Consider the following 20,948-nt stretch of genomic DNA (forward strand, 5'->3'; position numbering starts at 1 on the left):
GGTAAGCTAAATTCAACTTTAAACTCAGAGGACTATTCAAAAGAGGTAACTGAATAGTGCCTCCCCTTGTGACAAAGGCAGCAAGCATGATCTAGTAAGTTCAATCTCCTTTAGAGAAAAGCCTGTCTTAGGACCTGTTCTCTTTACTCATCTCAGGGTCAGTCCCTTCCTAAATTCCCCTGCCCAGAGAGAACTTGTGGCCTGAGGAGCCACATTGTATAAATCTGCCTCAGTTTAAAATTCTACCCCCTCTGCCAAGGATTAGAGGGTAAGAGAAGTAGAGTTTGTGGGAAGGAATTAAGATAAAGTTATTGACCTCTGTGTTATGTCTCATAGCATGAAGAAAGGCACAAAAGTTTCATTATCATCATTGGTATATATGAGCAGTCAGAAGCCCACTCAGTTAGGACAGGGACTTTAGCTTCTTCACTGTTGTCTAGAAAAGTACCTGGTTAAAAGAGCAATGAGGGCTTCCCTGGTGGCACAGTGGTTGAGAATCTGCCTGCCAATGCAGGGGATACGGGTTCGAGCCCTGGTCTGGGAAGATCCCACATGCCACAGAGCAACTAGGCCCATGAGCCACAACTACTGAGCCTGCGCGTCTGGAGCCTGTGCTCCGCAACAGGAGAGGCTGCGATAGTGAGAGGCCCACGCACCGTGATGAAGAGTGGCCCCCGCTTGCCACAACTAGAGAAAGCCTTTGCACAGAAACGGAGACCCAACACAGCCAAAAATAAATAAATAAATAAAAATAGTAAAAAAAAAAAAAAAAAAGCAATGAATGTTTATTGAAAAGTTGAATCAATGCATTGATGAAGACCTTACATTCTGTCATGCTTGTCAGAGTTCATTTGGCTCTGATAAAGAAACTCCCCTGCATCAGGTCTCAGGGCAGATTAAAAGAGAAAAACCCATTCTAATGAGCTCAGATCCATGTGACACTCATCATTTTCATTTACAAATGCGTAGCAATTTGAGAAACAGAAAGTGTGACCCTGTATACCCACAAATACTTGTCAGCTGGCCAACAGGTGCACTAGACCAGGTGAACAGATAACCTACTAGATAAGCCTTCTATGGTTGCAACACGCAAGAAAATCATTTACCAGAGAGAGGAGTCTAGTTTTCTCTTGCACGCAATGGGTAGGTGAGTGCAGAGAACAAGGGACATACTCCAGGATTTTTCCTGCATTTCAAGTATCACAGGGCAATCACAAGTCAGTCAGAGTAAGCTGGGGTCAATTCTACCCCACCTACCCTGTGCAGCATTCCGTTGTGTTCCTGTCAGAGGATCCATGGGTCAAATCACCTTTGACTTGACTCTGGAAAACCACACTGTCACCTGAAGAGGGCCGAAGGGGGGGAAAAAAAAATTCATATAAATAGTTAACATTAATTTCCAGTGGGAATTAGTTCCTCTTCCACATGTTTTTGCACAACTATGAACTAAGTCAACAGGTGATCCTAGAAAAAGCACTACAACCATCTTTCTGCACACTTGGCTGAACCTGATGCTCTACTTTCCCACTGAGTTATTAAAAAGCTAAACTTCATACCTGAAATCTAATAACTTTTAAAGATGTAAGAGATTATGTAGATTCATCTGTAAGGAAAGGCAATAGAAAAAGTATTCTTATCTTCATCCATGACCCTCCTCACATTGTTTTGTGCCAATTTCTAGATGTATATACAGAATATGATCCCAACAACCCAACAGGCAACAGAGCACCTTTAGTCTCCCATGAACATTCAGTCCTAAGAATAGACAAGTCAGTGTCACAAAAGAGAAGAAATCATTCAATTTTTTTTCACTCAAAAAAGTTCATTCAAATTTTTAAATTATCCTCTCCTATTGAATGAGCTTTGGTTTTACTTTTTATTTAGGTTTTCTTTGTAGTCTTTAAAAATCCCTTGCTTATATCCTCCGAACTCTCAGCTCCTTACTTTAGTTGATAATATTCAGTATTTCCTTTGGTGCTGTGAGGGGATTTGTTGGAAGAATAAACATAAATGTCCATGGCTAATAATTACCCAATTGTTATTATGTGTCAGGCTTACAACAACTCCATGAGGCAGGTTCTATATTAACCTGAGATTTGGAATAAATATTAAAGTAACTTAGAGTCTTGATTTACTTTTAAAAAAAATCTTCATTAACTCAAATTTGAACATTAAGCTAAGAACTAAAACTATGAACCTAGAAGAAATCATACTAGAAAATCTTCATAAACTTGAGTAGGCAAATATTTCTTAGATAGACCAAAAAAAAATCATGTTTTTGGAAGATGCTGTTAAGAAACTAAAAAGGCAAACCACAGATTGGGGGAAAATATTTGCAAAGTTATATCAATAAATAATTCTTACAACTAAGTAAGAAAAGGATAACCTGATTTTAAAATCATTTGAACAGACACTTTGCTAAAAAAGATATATGAATGGCACAAAAATGCATAAAAAGATGTTCAATGTCATTAGTCATCAAGGAAATGCAAATGAAAACTGTGACAGAATACCACTGCACACCCACAAGGATGGCTAAAATCCAAAACAGTGACAATGCCAACTGATGGTAAGGTTGTGGAGCAATTATAACTCTCATATATTGGTGTGGGAATGCATAATACAACCATTTTAGAAAACAGTTTGGCAATTTCTTATATAGATATACACTTACCATATGACACAGCATTCCCAATCTTAGAAATTTTCCAGGTGACAATGAAAACATATGTCCACAAAAGATGTGTATTTTATTCATAAATTAGCTTTTAAATATTATCCCAAACCAAAAAAATCCCAAATCAACTTGTGAATGGATAAACAAATTGTATCGTATTATTATATCTGTACGATGGAATATAACTTAGCAAAAAGAAAAAAAAAGAAAAAGAAAAAAAAAGAAAGAAACAGACTCCTACACAAGCAACGACATGAACAAATCTCAAATCATTATACTGTTTGAAAGAAACCAGGCATAGAAGACTGCATATGTCTGACTGTGGGTATAGGAGATTCTGGAAGAGGCAAAACAAGAGTGACAGAAAGCAGATCAATGATTGGCAGGGGCTGGGAGTAGGGGGAGGAGAATTGTGGGGTAGTGAAATCTTCTATTTCTTCATTGTGGTGGTGGTCACATGACAGGATACATTTGTCAAAACTTTTTGAACTCTACACTTAAAATGGGTACGTTTTTATTATACACAAGTTATGCCTCAATAAAACTGATGAAAAAATTCTAAGTTAATGTGCTAGGATTATACGAAGAGACATTAAAAAGTGGCTTCCCTTCCCGTATTCTTATGTACGCTACACTTACCCTAGGATTTTGGCATCAGGAATAGGTTTTTTTATAAGCTGCTATCAGGGAGGGCACAGATACAGTCCAGAACTGTGCTGTCTGATATAGGAGCCACTAGACACATGTGGCTATTTGAATTTCAATTAATTAAAATTAAGTAAAATTTACAATTTAGTTGCTTGGTCACCCCAGCCACATTTCAAGAGCTGAACAGCCACATGTGACCAGTGGCTACTGTATGGGACAGTGCAGTTATATAAAGCACATTTCCATTGTCACAGAAACCTGACTGTGCTGGCCTAGAACACATTTCTGAATAAATTTTGTAAGCAAATAGCAAATGCAGGAATCTGAAAGCCTTTGGTTTACAAAAGACAAGCTTTGTTGAAAGAGAAAGAGTGTGCCCTTCTCCACCCCCCCCCCCCCGTTCCCCCTCCCCCCTCCCCCAGGGTATTAAAGTATCTAAGAGTGAGCGGTCAGCTTAGAGTCCCACTGAATAGCGCAGAGGGTGCGGAGGATGAGAATCAGTCGTGGTGGGTATCACAACTTTCAAAAGAAGGTGTCAGCCTACAAGAACATGGACTAGTCAAGATCAACAGACACCCAGAAGTTATCAGCAAATACGGAGAAAGTCAGGCAGACAAGGCGTCCGTCTCAGAATGCCAGGAAAATATCCAAGGCCCCTTAAGCTTAGATCACCTTAGAAATGAAAAAAAAGGAGGGAAACCTCAGGGGAGTAAGAGGTCCTAGAATTTGACTTGGGAGCTACTTAAAGTAGACACGGGCTTTAAATGCAGATGCTCATGTTACGGTGAGTTGGCAAGACAAAGTTGTCAGCCAGCAATAGAAATAGGCCATGTAATCTAACATGAATTCCGTTAGAGGAAAATAAAAAAGATATTGTTGCAGCTCAAAAAATTCATCTAACTTTATCAAATCAGAAGTTTTCGGCCCGCTTGGAAGACTAGCGGTGCGCAGGACGCTATCCTGGACCGGGGCTGAGACGCCGCTTCCCCAGCAGCGCCGGTGGCGGAGCCCATTTGGGCGGCGACAGCAGCAGCGCCGGGCTCAGGAGGGGCTCCTCGGGCCAAGGCCATGGCCCCGCGGTTGCAGCTGGAGAAGGCGGCCTGGCGCTGGGCGGAGACGGTGGCGCCCGAGGAAGTGTCGCAGGAGCACATCTGGCTGGAGCCCTGCATCCGCGGCGTGTGCAGACGAAACTGCAAAGGAAATCCGAATTGCTTGCTTGGGATCGGTGAGCACATTTGGTTAGGAGAAACAGATGAAAATAGTTTTCATAACACTGACGACCCCAACTGTGAGAGGAGAAAAAAGAACTCATCTGCGGGCCTCACTAACCTGGGAGCTACTTGGTATGTCAACACATTTTTTCAAGCGTGGTTTCTTAACCTGGAGCTTCTGCAGGCGCTCTACTTATGTCCAAGCACCTATAGTGAATACATGATGGGAGGTGGTATCCAAGAAGAGAAAGATGAGCTTCAAGAAATTTGTGAGCATCTCCAGTACTTATTTGCCTTGTTGCAAATCAGTAATAGTTGTTACATTGATCCATCAGGATTTGTTAAAGCTTTGGGCTTGGACACAGGGCAGCAGCAGGATGCCCAAGAATTTTCAAAGCTCTTTATGTCTCTTTTGGAAGATACTTTGTCTAAACAAAAGAATCCCGATGTGAGGGACATTGTCCAACAGCAGTTCTGTGGGGAATAAGCTTATGTAACTGTCTGCAATCAGTGCTGCAGAGAATCTAAGCTTTTATCAAAGTTTTATGAACTGGAGTTAAATATACAAGGCCACAAACAGTTAACAGATTGTATCTCAGAATTTTTGAAGGAAGAAAAACTAGGAGACAACTGGTACTTTTGTGAAAACTGTCAAAGCAAACAGAATGCAACAAGGAAGATCCGACTCCTTAGTCTTCCTTGTACTCTGAACTTACAGCTAATGCGTTTTGTCTTTGACCGGCAAACTGGACATAAGAAAAAGCTGAATACCTACCCTGGCTTCTCAGAAATTTTGGATATGGATCCTTATGTGGAACACAAAGGTGGGTCCTATGTGTATGAACGCAGTGCAGTCCTCATACACAGAGAAGTGAGCGCTTATCCTGGTCACTACGTTGCCCATGTGAAAGATCCACGGTCTGGTGAATGGTATAAGTTTAACGACGAAGACATAGAAAAGATGGAGGGGAAGAAATTACAACTAGGGATTGAGGAAGATCTAGCAGAACCTTCTAAATCCCAGACGTGTATACCCAAGTGTGGCAAAGGAACTCACTGCTCTCGAAATGCGTACATGTTGGTTTATAGACTGCAAACTCAAGAAAAACCCAACATAACTATTCAGGTACCAGCCTTTCTTCAAGAGCTGGTAGATGGGGATAATTCCAAATTTGAGGAGTGGTGTATTGAAATGGCCGAGATGCGTAAGCAAAGTGTGCATAAAGGAAAAGCAAAGCATGAAGAAGTTAAGGAGCTGTACCAAAGGTTACCTGCTGGAGCTGGTCTGTAAGATCTTCTGGGACAGGTGGTGCCCAATCTGAGCTACTAGCTCCAGGTGGACACCCTCACAACCTTATCTCTCAGGGCCTGACTAAGGCCTGGTTTAGAGCCATGTGGAAAGTCTCTGGGTGGGGGAGGCTAGGGTAGTGTAAAGGATGTAGCTTGCCGTGTGGATGTGGCACATGGGGGTGCGGCCACCCCACTTCCCTGGTTGTGCAAAGATTGCAGAGCATGCAGACAGACCTCTGTTGTGACTACCCAAGAAAGAAACCAAGGAGCCCTAGTGAATTTACAGACTAGTGAAAGTAACGGCCATTTATTGAGCACCTGTGAATCAGGTGCCACCAGGAGCAGCACAAACTTGTTTTGTGATCTCACTCTCGGTGCCTATACATCTGCAGTTATTCTGTCACTTCCTAAGGCATTCTTGTCCTTATTGCTGAAGATCTGAGAAAAAAGTTTACCTGGGCACATCGCCTCAGGGAGCGCTCACCTCGTGAAGAAGCTCAGGGTAAAGGCACGCCCGCCAAAGCAGGAGTGAGAGCAACTTGACGCTAGGAGGGAGACCCCAAAGAGGCCACGGCCACAGGAGCCCGGAGTTCTGGCCATTGTCAGCCTTCCCTGAGGGCTTCAACTGGGCCCCTCAGGCCACGCTCCGGCTGAGCACCGCCCGCCTCACAGACCCTGTGTTGCTTCGCATTGCCGACCTAGTCGTCCTGTTGCCAGAATGAGTTGAAGTCTGAAAATTGCTCGTCAGGACAAGGCATAGCACGGGCCTCTTCTCTGTGGTTTCACTTGCCAGTGACCACTATCTTGATAATTCCGTGTGGTTGACAGGGTCTTGGTGCTCTGGCCTGAGCCTCTGAGGTGGGAGAGCCAAATTCAGGACATTGGACCACCAGAGACCTCCAGGGCTCTTATAAGAGGCAAGAGCTCTCCCAGAGATCTCCACCTCAATGCTAAGACCCAGCTGCATCCAACGTCCAGCAAGCTGCGGTGCTGGACACCCCATGCTAAACAACTAGCAAAAGAGGAACACAACCCCACCCATTAGCAGGGAGGTTGCCTAAAATCATACTAAGTTCACAGACATCTCAATACATACCACCTGATGTGCCCCTGCCCACCAGAAAGACAAGATCCAGGCACACACACCAGAACACAGGCACCAGTCCCCTCCACAAGGAACCCTACACAAACAACAGAAGCAACCTTAGCCACTGGGGGCAGACACCAAAAACAATGGGAACTATGAACGTGCAACGTGTGCAAAGGAGACCCCAAACACAGTAATTTAAACAAAATGAGAAGACAGAGAAATATGCAGCAGATGAAGGAGAAAAGTAAAGACCCACCAGACCAAACAAATGAAGAGGAAATAGGCAGTCTAACTGAAAAAGGATTCAGAGTAATGATAGTAAATATGATCCAAAATCTTGGAAATAGAATGGAGAAAATACAAGAAACATTTTTTAAAAACCTAGAAGAACTAAAGAGCAAACAAACAATGATGAACAACACAAGAAATGAAATTAAAAATTCTCTAGAAGGAATCACTAGCAGAATAACTGAGGCAGAAGAACGGATAAGTGACCTGGAAGATAAAATAGTGGAAATAACTACCACAGAACAGAATAAAGAAAAAAGAATGAAAAAAATTGAGGACTGGCTCAGAGACCTCTGGGACAACATGAAACACACCAACATTTGAATTATAGGGGTCCCAGAAGAAGAAGAGAAAAAGAAAGGGTCTGAGAAAATGTTTGAAGAGATTTTAGTTGAAAACTTCTCTAACATGGGAAAGGAAATAGTTAATCAAGTCCAGGAAGTGCAGAGAGTCCCACACAGGATAAATCCAAGGAGAAACATGCCAAGACACATAATAATCAAACTATCAAAAATTAAATACAAAGATAAAATATTAAAAGCAGCAAGGGAAAAGTAACATATAACATACAAGAGGATCCCTGTAGGGTTAACAATGGATCTTTCAGCAGAAACTTTGAAAGCCAGAAGGGAGTGGCAGGACATACCATACTTAAAGTGATGAAAGGGGAAAACCTACAACCAAGATTACTCTACCGAGCAAGGATCTCATTCAGATTGAATAGAAAAATTAAAAACCTTACAGACAAACAAAAGTTAAAAGAATTCAGCACCACCAAACCAGCTTTACAACAAATGCTAAAGGAACTCCTCTAGGCAGGAAACACAAGAAAAGGAAAAGACCTATAATAACAAACCCAAAACAATTAAGAAAATGGTAATAGGAACATACATATTGATAACTACCTTAAATGTAAATGGAGTAAATGCTCCAACCAAAAGAAATAGACTGGCTGAATGGACACAAAAACAAGATCCGTATATATGCTGTCTACAAGACACCCACTTCAGACCTAGAGACACATACAGACTGAAAGTGAGGGGATGGAAAAATGTATTCCATGCAAAAGGAAATCAAAAGAAAGCTGGAGTAGCCATTCTCATATCAGACAAAATAGACTTTAAAATAAAGACTATTACAAGAGACAAGGAAAGACACTACATATTGATCAAGGGATGAATCCAAGAAGATATAACAATTGTAAATATTTATGCACCCAACATAGGAACACCCCAATATATAAGGCAAATGCTAACAGCCATAAAAGGGGAAATCGACAGTAACACAATCATAGTAGGGCACTTTAACACCCCACTTTCACCAATGGACAGATCATCCAAAATGAAAATAAATAAGGAAACACAAGCTTTAAATGACACATTAAACAAGATGGACTTAATTGATATTTATAGGCCATTCCATCAAAAACAAGAGAATACACTTTCTTCTCAAGTGCTCATGGAACATTCTCCAGGATAGATCATATCTTGGGTCACAAATGAAGCCTCAGTAAATTTAAGAAAATTGAAATCATATCAAGCATCTTTTCTGACCACAATGCTATGAGATTAGAAATCAATTACAGGGAAAAAACCGTAAAAAAATACAAACACATGGAGGCTAAACAATACCTTACTAAATAACCAAGAGATCACTGAAGAAATCAAAGAAGAAATCAAAAAGTACCTAGAGACAAATGACAATCAAAACACGATGATCCAAAACCTATGGGATGCAGCAAAAGCAGTTCTAAGAGGGAAGTTTATAGGTATACAAGCCTACCTCAAGAAACAAAAAAAATCTCAAATAAACACTCTAACCTTACACCTAAAGGAACTAGACAAAGAAGAAAAAACAAAACCCAAAGTTAGCAGAAGGAAAGAAATCATAAAGATCAGAGCAGAAATAAATGAAATTGAAACAAAGAAAACAATAGCAAAGAAGAATAAAACTAAAAGCTGGTTCTTTGAGAAGATAAACAAAACTGATAAACCATTAGCCAGACTCATCAAGAAAAAGAGGGAGAGGACTCAAATCAATAAAATTAGAAATAAAAAAGCAGAAGTAACAACAGACACTGCAGAAATACAAAGCATCCTAAGAGACTACTGCAAGCAACTCTATGCCAACAAAATGGACAACCTGGAAGAAATGGACAAATTCTTAGAAAGGTATAACCTTCCAAGACTGAACCAGGAAGAAATAGAAAACATGAACAGACCAATCACAAGTAATGAAATTGAAACTGTGATTAAAATCTTCCAACAAACAAAATCCACGACCAGATGGCTTCACAGGTGAATTCTATCAAACATTTAGAGAAGAGCTAACACCCATTCTTCTCAAACTCTTCCAAAAATTTGCAGAGGAAGAAACACTCTGAAACTCATCCTATGAGGCCACCATTACCCTGATACCAAAACCAGGCAAAGAAACTACAAAAAAAGAAAATTACAGACCAATATCACTGATGAATATAGATGCAAAAATCCTCAACAGAATACTAGTAAACAGAATCCAACAACACATTAAAATGATCATACACCATGATCAAGTGAGATTTATCCCAGGGATGCAAGGATTCTTCAATATACACAAATCAATCAATGTGATACACCATATTAACAAAGTGAAGAATAAAAAGCATAGATCATCTCAATAGATGCAGAAAAAGCTTTTGATAAAATTCAACACCCATTTATGATAAAAACTCTCCAGAAAGTGGGCATAGAGGCAAACTACCTCAACATAATAAAGGCCATATATGACAAACCCACAGCAAACATCATTCTCAATGGTGAAAAACTGAAAGCATTTCCTCTAAGATCAGGAACGAGACAACGATATCCACTCCAACCACTATTATTCAACATAGTTTTGGAAGTCCTAGCCACAGCAATCAGAGAAGAAAAAGAAATAAAAGGAATACAAATTGGAAAAGAAGAAGTAAAACTGTCACTGTTTGCAGATGACATGATACTATACATAGAGAATCCTAAAGATGCCACCAGAAAACTACTAGAGCTAATCAATGAATTTGGTAAAGTTGCAGGATACTAAATTAATGCACAGAAATCTCTTGCATTCCTATACACTGATGATGAAAAATCTGAAAGAGAAATTAAGGAAACACTCCCATTTACCACTGCAACAAAAAGAATAAAATACCTAGGAATAAACCTACCAAGGGAGACAAAAAGAGCTGTAGGCAGGAAACTATAAGATACTGTTGAAAGACATTAAAGATGATACCATCAGATGGAGAGATATACCATGTTTTTGGATTGGAAGAATCACCATTGTGAAAATGACTCTATGACCCAAAGCAATCTACAGATTCAATGCAATCCCTATCAAACTACCAATGGCATTTTTTACAGAACTAGAACAAAAAAATCTTAAAATTTGTATGGAGATACAAAAGACCCCGAATAGTCAAAGCAGTCTTGAGAGAAAAAAACGGAGCTGGAGGAATCAGACTCCCTGACTTCAGACTATACTACAAAGCTACAATAATCAAGAAAATATGACTGGCACAAAAACAGAAATATAGATCAATGGAAAAGGATAGAAAGCCCAGAGATAAACCCACACCCCTATGGTCAACTAATCTATGACAAAGGAGGCAAGGATATATAATGGAGAAAAGACAGTCTCTTCAATAAGTGGTGCTGGGAAAACTGGACAGCTACATGTAAAAGAATGAGATTAGAACACTCCCTAACACCATACACAAAAATAAACTGAAACTGGATTAGAGACCTAAATGTAAGATCAGACACTATAAAACTCCTAGAGGAAAGCATAGGAAGAACACTCTTTGACATAAATCACAGCAAGATATTATTTGATCCACCTCCTAGAGTAATAGAAATAAAAACAAAAATAAACAAACGGGACCTAATGAAACTTAAAAGCTTTTGCAAAGCAAAGGAAACTACAAACAAGATGAAAAGAGAACCCTCAGAATGGGAAAAAATATTTGCAAACGAATCAACAGACAAAGGATTAATCCCCAAAATATATAGACAGCTCATGCAGCTCAATCTTAAAAAAACAAACAACCCAATCCAAAAATGGGCAGAATACCTAAATAGATATTTCTCCAAAGAAGACATACAGATGGCCAAGAAGCACATGAAAAGCTGCTCAACATCACTAATTATTAGAGAAATGCAAATCAAAACTACAACGAGGTATCCACCCACACCAGTTAGAATGGGCATCATCAGAATTTCTACAAACAACAAAGGCTGGAGAGGGTGTGGAGAAAAGGGAACCTTCTTGCACTGTTGGTGGGAATGTAAATTGATACAGTCACTATGGAGAACAGTATGGAGGTTCCTTAAAAAACTAAAAATAGAATTACCATATGAACCAGCAATCCCACTACTGGGCATATATCCAGAGAAAGCCATATTTCAAAAAGACACATGCACCCCAATGTTCATTGCAGCACTATTTACAATAGCCAGGTCATGGAAGCAACCTAAATGCCCATCGACAGAAGAATGGATAAAGAAGGTGTGCTACATATATACAATGGAATATTACTCAGCCATAAAAAGGAACGAAATTGGGTCATTTTTTTGAGACGTGGATGAATCTAGAGACTGTCATACAGAGTGAAGTAAGTCAGAAAGAGAAAAACAAATATCACATATTAACGCATATATGTGGCACCTAGAAGAATGGTACAGATGAACCGGTTTGCAGGGCAGAAATAGAGACACAGATGTAGAGAACAAACATATGGACACCAAGGGGGGAGAGTGGCAGGGGGTGGGGGTGGTGGTGTGATGAATTGGGAGATTTGAATTGACATGTATACACTGACGTGTATAAAATGGATGACCAATAAGAACCTGCTGTATAAAAAAAAAAAGAAAGAAAATGCAAAAAAAAAAAAAACTACAATGATGTATCACCTCACACTGGTCTGAATGGCCATCATCAAAAAATCTACAAACAGTAAATGCTGGAGAGGGTGTGGAGAAAATGGAACCCTCTTACACTGTTGGTGGGAATGTAAATTGTTACAGCTACTATGGAGAACAGTTGGAGGTTCCTTAAAAAACTAAAAATAGAACTACCATATAAAGCAGCAATCCCAATACTGGACATATATCCTGAGAAAACCATAATTCAAAAAGAGTCATGTACCGAAATGTTCATTGCAGCACTATTTACAATAGCCCGGACATGGAAGCAACCTAAGTGTCCATTGACAGATGAATGGATAAAGAAGATGTGGCACATATATACAATGGAATATTACTCATCCATAAAACAAAACGAAATTGAGTTATTTGTAATGAGGTAGATGGACCTGGAGTCTGTCATACAGAGTGAAGTAAATCAGAAAGGGAAAAACAAATACCGTATGCTAACACATATATATGGAATCTAAAAAGAAAAAAAGTTTCTGATGAACCTAGGCACAGGACAGGAATAAAGACGCAGAGGTAGAGAATGGACCTGAGGACATGCGGAGGGGGGAGGGTAAACTGGGACAAAGTGAGAGAGTAGCATTGACATACATACCCTACCAAATGGAAAATAGATAGCTAGTGGGAAGCAGCTGCATTGCACAGGGAGATCAGCTCAGTGTTTTGTGGGCACCTACAGGGGTGGGATAGGGAGGTTGGGAGGGAGACGGAAGAGGGAGGGGATATGGGGATATATGTATACATATAGCTTATTCACTTCGTTATGTAACGGAAACTAACACAACATTGTAGAGCAATTATACTCCAATAAAGATGTTAAAAAAAAAAGAAAAACCGGCATTCTGGGGCAGCTCTGTTGCCATTAAGTGCCTTGTTTCTTTTATGTTCACAAATGTGTATGAACAAACTTTCCCCTGCCCTTCCTTATTTATAACCCATTAATGCCAACTTATTCACTATACAATTACTGTGTAAACCAACAGTAACTTAATGTGTAGCATTCTGTATAATTATCATTATCATGTACTTTTAAAAATGGGAAGCTCTTAATAAATTATGAGGTTTAGGTCAAAAAAAAAAAAAGAAGTTTTCATGCATTTTCTAACGACTCAAAATAAGAAATACATTTCCTATCCCTACCTCGTATACATTCATACATATATAATTGAAACAAAAATGTACCCTCGTTATTTGAAGTGTGATATATTTTCTATCATAATCTATTTTATTTCATTTGAAAAATATATTGGTCAAGATTCAGTAAATTAGTCTCATGATCAATTAAAGGGTCAAAATCCGATTATAAATATTGTGAAATAAATTTTCATTTGGAAAGAAGGAGACTCCGAATGAGTTAGCATAAATGCTATTGAGTAAGAGTTATACTATTTCATTCATGTAATCATGTCATTTTTTGCAAGATGAGAGTCACGGGATTTTGGTAAGTAGATCAGTAAAAAGAATGATGTAATTCTTTCTCAATCTTTACAAATTCTAATCTGGAAGAGGAAAGTTCAAAGAGTAGAGTGGAAATGAAAGGTGGTTTATTGCTTTCTCCAAAACTAGTTATTTATAGGTGAAAAGAAACAGCTGATGGGGGAAAAATACACCATTAAATTTAAACTAAAGTAGATAATGAGAGAAAGTGATTAATGGACTTTGTTACCAAGACTAAGCGAGAAGGGGAAAGGGAAGTAATGCAGGTGGAGTACCTACTAGCTATTGAAGTTTGAAAGAAGTATACAGCAAAGTGAGGAATCACCTGAATAAGCCAAGCTGGTCATTCACAATACAGGCTTAAGGTCTAGTTCTCTATCTGGAAATTTAATTTTGTTGGGCCCCTAAACCTGATCAATTGCTTGAGGGTACTCACACTAACCAAGCACATAAGATTGTCCTATAAACCAGATGCCAACACATATATTTATAATGGGAAATGAAACTCCTTTAGCTGCAAATAATAGAATTCCCTACAGAAGAGGCTGAACTTGTAGGTCTTCCGAGTCAGCTTTTTCATAATGTATATATATATTTTTGCTTTTCCTTGATGATATTAAGATGGTTGCTGGGTCAAAAAGCATACATTACATTAAACTTTAACATATAATACCAAATTATTTTCCAAAGGGTTACACACCCACTAGTAATTTGTAAAGGTTTATGTGGCTTCACATTTTCACTGACACCTGGTAATATATTTCTTGATTTTTGGCACTATATGATCAGAAAAATTCAAAATTGGATTATTTTGAGGTTGAGTATCTTTCCAGATATTTGTTAATCAATTGTTTTTCTTCTTCTTTCTTTATTTTAAAAAATATTTATTTATTTATTTTTGGCTGTGTTGGGTCTTTGTTGCTGCGTGTGGGCTTTTCTCTAGTTACGGCAAACGGGGACTACTCTTTGTTGCGGTGCGCGGGCTTCTCATTGCAGTGGCTTCTCTTGTTGTGGAGCTCGGGTTCTAGGCACGCAGGCTTCAGTAGTTGTGGCACGTGGGCTCAGTAGTTGTGGCTTGCGGGCTCTAGAGCACAGGCTCAGTAGTTGTGGTGCACAGGCTTAGTTGCTCCGTGGCATGTGGGATCTTCCTGGACCAGGGCTCAAACCTGTGTCCCCTGAATTGGCAGGCAGATTCTTAAACCACTGTGCCACCAGGGAAGTCCCTCTTCTTCTTTAAATGCATATTAATATCTCTTGCTTGTTTTTCTATTCTACGTTTATTTTCTTTTTTATCTATATTCTTTTTTTAAAAAACTATTCTTGATTAAAAGATTTCATTGGTTTTATATATATATAGTAAATATTTTCTACCAGTTTGTAACGTGTCTGTTCAGTTTCTTAATGGTGTTTTTTAAAGAACAGATTTTAAAAAATACTTTTCTTATATTTAATTATCAACCTAATTCTTAACATTTCTTTGTATAAGAAATCCTTCCCTACTGTGAGGTTATAAAACACTTTAAAATTTTGCCTTTTATATTTATCTTTTAATTCCTCTAAAGCTAAATTTTGAGAATGGCACATTGTAAGAATTTAATATTTTTTTTCCATATGGATAATGAATTGTTCTAGTTGGATTGTTGAAACATCTGTCCTTCCCCTTAATGGTTGAAATGTCACCTGTATCATATACCAGATTTCTATATTTATGTTGGGGCTCTTTCTATTTTCTCTCTTCTTTTCCATTGTTCAACTGGTTCATCTCTGAGCCAGTATTATACTGTCTTGATAACTATAGCTCTGTACAGTCCTTATCTCTAATAGAGCGAGTCTCCCAACATATTCTGCTTTGAAACTTGGTTGGCTCTCCTTGGTCTTATGGATTTTTTCTATGTAAGTGTCTAATATGAGCTTATAAAATTCCTCAAATGATCTTCTTGGTATTTTGATTGGAATTAATTGGAATTAGACTCAATTAAGGGTAAACGGCATACTTACGTACTGAGGTGTTTCATTCATAAACACGTGATAGCTGTCCATTTTTTCTGGTCTTCTTTCATGTTTCTCAATAAAAGTTTTAAAGTTCTCACCATTTATGTCTGTTATTAGATAAAGTACTATGTATCATGTTTTTCTTGCTTTTTTGAGTAAGATTTTTAAATTAAATATTTCCAATTAATAATCACTGGTGTATAAGAACTCTTCTAATTTTTCCATGTTGATATTGCTTCCAGCATCCTTGTAAGCTCCTAATATATGTTTGTAAAGGTTTTTAGATTTCTATATAGACACTGATATCATCTGCAAATAATTACAGTTTTGTTTTCTTTTTCCCAAACTTTATAACTTTATCTTTGGCTTACTTAATTAGCTAGGACCTCCATTACAATGTTAAACAGAAGTGGCAGCCTTGAACACGTCTGTCTTAATGAGATGTATCATGTTATACCATTAACAATGATATTTGCTGAAATTTTTTGGTAGATATTCTTTAACAGGTTAAGGAAGTTTACTTCCATTCTTATTTCGTTAGAGAGTCCTTAATTTTTATCAAGATAAGTATTTATTGTTATCAAAATTTTTTCTGCCTCTATGGAAACAATCATATGATTTTTCTTCTTTAATCTATTAATATGATAAATTCCATTTATTGATTTTCATATGTTCATCCATCATTGCCTTCCAGGGATAAACTATACGTGTTGATGGTGTACTATTCTTTTTATGCATTGCTAGATTTGGCTTTATTCTATTTTGCTAAGAAATTTTGCATCTTTGTTCATGGATCATATTATCTAGTAGTTTTGTTTGTTTGTTCCTTTATCTCTTTTTTTTTTTTTTTTTTAAAGAGATATGCTCCCTGTACATTCACAGTAATTATTCTGGAATCTAGTCTTTGTTTTTTTTTTTTTTTTAATTTTTATTTATTCATTTATTTATGGCTGCGTTGGGTCTTCGTTTCTCTGCGAGGGCTTTCTCTTGTTGCGGCAAGTGGCAAGTGGGGGCCACTCTTCATCGCGGTGCGCGGACCTCTCACTATCGCGGCCTCTATTGTTGCGGAGCACAGGCTCCAGACGCGCAGGCTCAGTAGTTGTGGCTCACGGGCCCAGTTGCTCCGCGGCATGTGGGATCTTCCCAGACCAGGGCTCGAACCCGTGTCCCCTGCATTGGCAGGCAGACTCTCAACCACTGCGCCACCAGGGAAGCCCCTTTATCTCTTTTTTTTGGTTTTAGTATCATGGTTATACTCCTTCTTAAATGAGTTTGGGAGTGTTCTCTCTTTTCCTTTCTATTCATTAGAAAAGTAAAGGGGATATAAAGTAAAGTAAATGTCCTGTCATACCAAGTTGGGTAAAACACACCTATAAAACTATCTGTTATTGGTGTTGTCTGTGGAAAGATTAAAAAAATAATAATTTTAGGATATTTCAATCTATTGGGTTGGTCAAAAAGTTCATTTGGGTTTTTCCATGTTTCTTCTGAATCAATTTTAAGTGAAATATGTGCTTTTCCCCCTATTTTTAACATCATCTCTGTCTTCAGTGTCCATCAGTTTCACCACAGTATGTCTAATTGTAGATTTATTTTTATTTGTCCCACTGGATAATACATTAAACTTATTTTGTCTAGGGGTTTGTGTTTTTTAATACTACTTGAACATTCTCAGTTATTATCTACCTCTTCAAACTGTGAAAGCGAAAGGCAGATATCTAAGCTTATTCTGCATGATATTAGCAGATGAATTAAATGAAAGACAGATATCTATGTTTATGTCAGATAATATAAGCAGCCAGTGTGATGGCAGCAGCAGTAATTAGGGAGAGAATTCTGGAGTAGATGTGTATTGGTTTGAGTGCCATGAGATTCAATTTTCCCTTCCCATGAGAAAAATGTTCCATAGCTGCCAAGTGTGGATGAGTTACCTTTTATTGTATTAAGGGGTTTATTGTAATAAATTTAAAGGTGTAATTTATCAGATGGTAGTTAATTTACTTACTGATTTTACTTTTATACATTCTTAACTTTTATTTTTGGAGGTACAAACTGTTGAATCTGAAGAATTCAAGCATCTTTTCATTATTTTCTTTCATGGAAAAGGAGGTAAAGCCTTGTGAACAGATCATATTAAAGATGGTTAAAAAACCAAATCATCTGTTAAAATTAATGCCATCTATAATATTACATTGACACAGCATAAACATTTTCAGAAGAAAATGCTAAGGTTAAGAAAGAGGATAGGGCTTCCCTGGTGGCGCAGTGGTTGAGAATCCGCCTGCCAATGCAGGGGACACGGGTTCGAGCCCTGGTCTGGGAAGATCCCACATGCCACGGAACAACTAGGCCCATGAGCCACAACTACTGAGCCTGCGCGTCTGGAGCCTGTGCTCCGCAACAAGAGACGCCACGATAGTGAGAGGCCCGCACACCGCGATGAAGAGTGGCCCCCGCTTGCCACGACTAGAGAGGGCCCTCGCACAGAAACGAAGAACCAACACAGCCAAAAATAAATAAATAAAAATAATAAAAAAAAACACAGTTCAAGTACTTTCTAAAAAAAAAAAAAAAAAAAGAAAAAGGATAAAACTTACCCAGACAATTAACAAGTACTCTTTTCACATGAAACTTCTTTTTAAAAATACAGGAGTCAGCTTCCATCTCCACTTTTTTACTCTTGACATTTCTGAGCTCATTTCCAGGTCAAGATAGGTAGTAATATTGCCATTATTTCCAAGAATCTATGACAACAAATAGATTTTCCTGCCAACTCTTTTCCTTGGTTTTTGAGGTCTATTCAGAAGGGGAAGAGCATGTTTATCAATCACCAGTAAATGTAAAGCTTATAATTATACCTCTCTTTTTCCTCACAGGTCTTTCAATGCCTGAACCAAGGCTTGTACATAGTAGGTATTCAAAAAATACATTTGACGATAAAGAAATAGAAAACAAGAGAAGTCCAGAAAGAAAAATGATACAGAGTTATCCTTTTCTATTTAAAACAGAACAAAACAGCTGAATCCTTCAGAAGGAATAAATGCATCTTGCCTTCCAATTTGAGACTTCTGTTGTGTTGTCTCCCCTCTGAAGTGGTCTCATCCTGAGAAAAGCCCTAGAGTAGTAGGACTGGGAGCCAGACTGCCTGAATCCAAAACCCCAGGTTTGCCACTTGTTAGCTTGGTGGCCAGACACAAGTTGCTTGAACCCCCTGTACCTCAGTTTTCTCATCCATAAAATGGGGATTATAGTACTTCTCTCAATGGCTTACTTTGGGGATTAATTTAGTTAAACACATGGGAAAATAGAGTAGTGTCTGGCACATAGTAAGTAGTCAATAAATGTTAGCTACTTTTACTATGGACATTTATACTTAAGAAAATTAATTAAAAAGAAATTCACAGATTTCTTGGTGTGGTAGTAGGTGGTGGAGGGAAAGAATTTTTTTCCTTTTTTTTTCTCTTGTACTTACACATGGTTCACCTAGAGTATAATTATTAACTTATGATTGTACACTCTGAAATGCAGAAGTTAATAACTGCTAAGTTTTTCATTTTTACTTCTACCATATTTCATGGAAGGAGAATACCAGAACTTATATAGGGGGAATTGTGATATATGATGCAATTCACTTCAAGTTATTTCTAAATGATACACAGAGTAAAATGTATAGATTGTTTTTCTTACTTTTAATTTATCTTTAAGGACACCATCTAGGAAACAAGTTTAGCGTTCCATATGATTGCAGAACCAACAGCTAATTGCTTGGCTCTGAGATGAAAAGTAGAGGCAAGATGCCACCATTTCTTCCTTCTCGTTCATGGTGGAGGCAAGAGCGACTTCCTTGAAACTGAGATGCAACCTCCGCGTGACATTCTAAGCATCAGAATTCTAAGGTCAGAACTGATATTCAGTTAAACAAACTTGCTATCTCTAGCTTAAGTAATAACAAGTATGACAGTAGAGATTGAGCATGTATGTAGAAACCAGAGCACGAATCTTATGGGTTTCGTCTCCTTAGCTAAGATAGTAGGATGCAATGAAAACCTGAAAACTGTTTAAAGAATTCACTGAAAATTTTTTTCTAGTTTAGTCTTCTGATGCTTTAAGATGACAGAACTAGATTCCTTCCTTTGTTACTGTCACCTGTAGTGGTAAGTGCCTTTTTGGGGGTGGCCTTGGATTTCTCATAGTCTCATTGTAAAGAGGTAGGAATTATACAACTTAGCACCTCTATTTCTTCACAGAACCTGTTTTTTAAAAAGGGGCGTATAGTTGCTCAAGACTATGAAATTAGAAGAGAGGTTGCTCATGAAGATATTCGTATTCAAGGGGGAAGGGCATCTGGTTCATCTTGCAGTTGCCCCTGGAATGAGTTGATGGAGAGTTGGGGGTTAGGGGGCCACAGAAGAAGGCCGTGTCTCAAAGTCAGCTTGGGGGGTGGAGACTGGGGGGGCGGGTCTTATCACCCAGACAGTGGTTTGGTGATGAGGTCACAGGGCTGCAGAGCCAAACCATATATTTAGTCTTGGTGTTTTGTCAAAACTCATAAGAGTTAGTGACCTGACATTAGCCGAGGTCTTCCTGGAAAAAATGGGAGGGTGAGCTCACAAAATCCACACTCTGACCTCACCCTCTCCTCAGGGATCCCCGCTGGCACCCAAGGCCCACAGGTGAGTACATTTGTCATTTATGAGTCAGAGCCTTTAGTGTCGAGGGTTGGCAGTTCACTCCCACCTCAGCCCTTCCCTTACTATGTTAGAACAGTCTCTCACATTATAAATTATGCTACTTTATCTTGTCCCTTTAAGGCGAACTTATTTAAAATATCAGGTTCTGGATTAACAGTATCTTTTCTTTGATATTTCCATCCCAGTGGAGTGTTTACTCAGTCGTGTGCTAATGATCAGTTTCGTGGTCCAGTATCTCAGGGTAGCTTTCTGTGTCAGGGTTTTATTTTTTAAATGTGGGAACTGATTTTTTTAAACCTAGGAATTGTTTTTCATTAAATGACCTTCCAAGTTTGAATCTCATATATGAGCTACCTCTTTTGAGAACAGTTGTAACTCACTTTACCCAGGAGGCATTTTTTTCATTATTTTACTTTATTTTATTATTATTTAAAATTATCAGTGATTTGCAATATTGTTTTAGTTTTGGGTGTACAGCATAGTGATTCAGTATTTTTGCAGATTATACTCAATTGTAGGTTATTACAAAATGATGGTTACAATTCCCTGTGCTATCTACAATATATCCTTGTTGCTTATCTATTTTATACATAGTTTGTATCTGTTAATCACATATCCCTAATTTGTTTCTCCCCTCTTCCCTCTCCCCTTCGATAATCACAAGCTTGATTTCTA

General features: G+C 38.4%; 1 protein-coding gene, 1 long non-coding RNA gene and 1 pseudogene across 3 annotated transcripts in view; 2 read left to right on the forward strand and 1 right to left on the reverse strand.

Annotated features, from left to right (window-relative positions):
* The window catches only part of LOC309627970, a 749,424-nt gene that overhangs the window by 559,474 nt on the left and 169,002 nt on the right, over window positions 1-20,948 (reverse strand). The window lies entirely within an intron of this gene.
* On the forward strand, window positions 3,756-7,073 carry LOC309627882 (ubiquitin carboxyl-terminal hydrolase 48 pseudogene; annotated as a pseudogene). Its single transcript has one exon. The product of its transcript is annotated as a ubiquitin carboxyl-terminal hydrolase 48 pseudogene (transcript).
* The window catches only part of LOC309627937 (uncharacterized protein), a 68,494-nt gene continuing 63,187 nt past the window's right edge, over window positions 15,642-20,948 (forward strand). The window contains exons 1-2 of the mRNA XM_082390340.1: window positions 15,642-16,400; window positions 16,792-20,255. The gene's annotated coding sequence lies outside the window, so the exon portion shown is untranslated. The remainder of the gene's footprint in view (window positions 16,401-16,791; window positions 20,256-20,948) is intronic.

Source organism: Balaenoptera borealis (genome assembly GCF_965194805.1).
Source record: "Balaenoptera borealis genome assembly, chromosome: 4".
Lineage (NCBI taxonomy): Eukaryota > Metazoa > Chordata > Mammalia > Artiodactyla > Balaenopteridae > Balaenoptera > Balaenoptera borealis.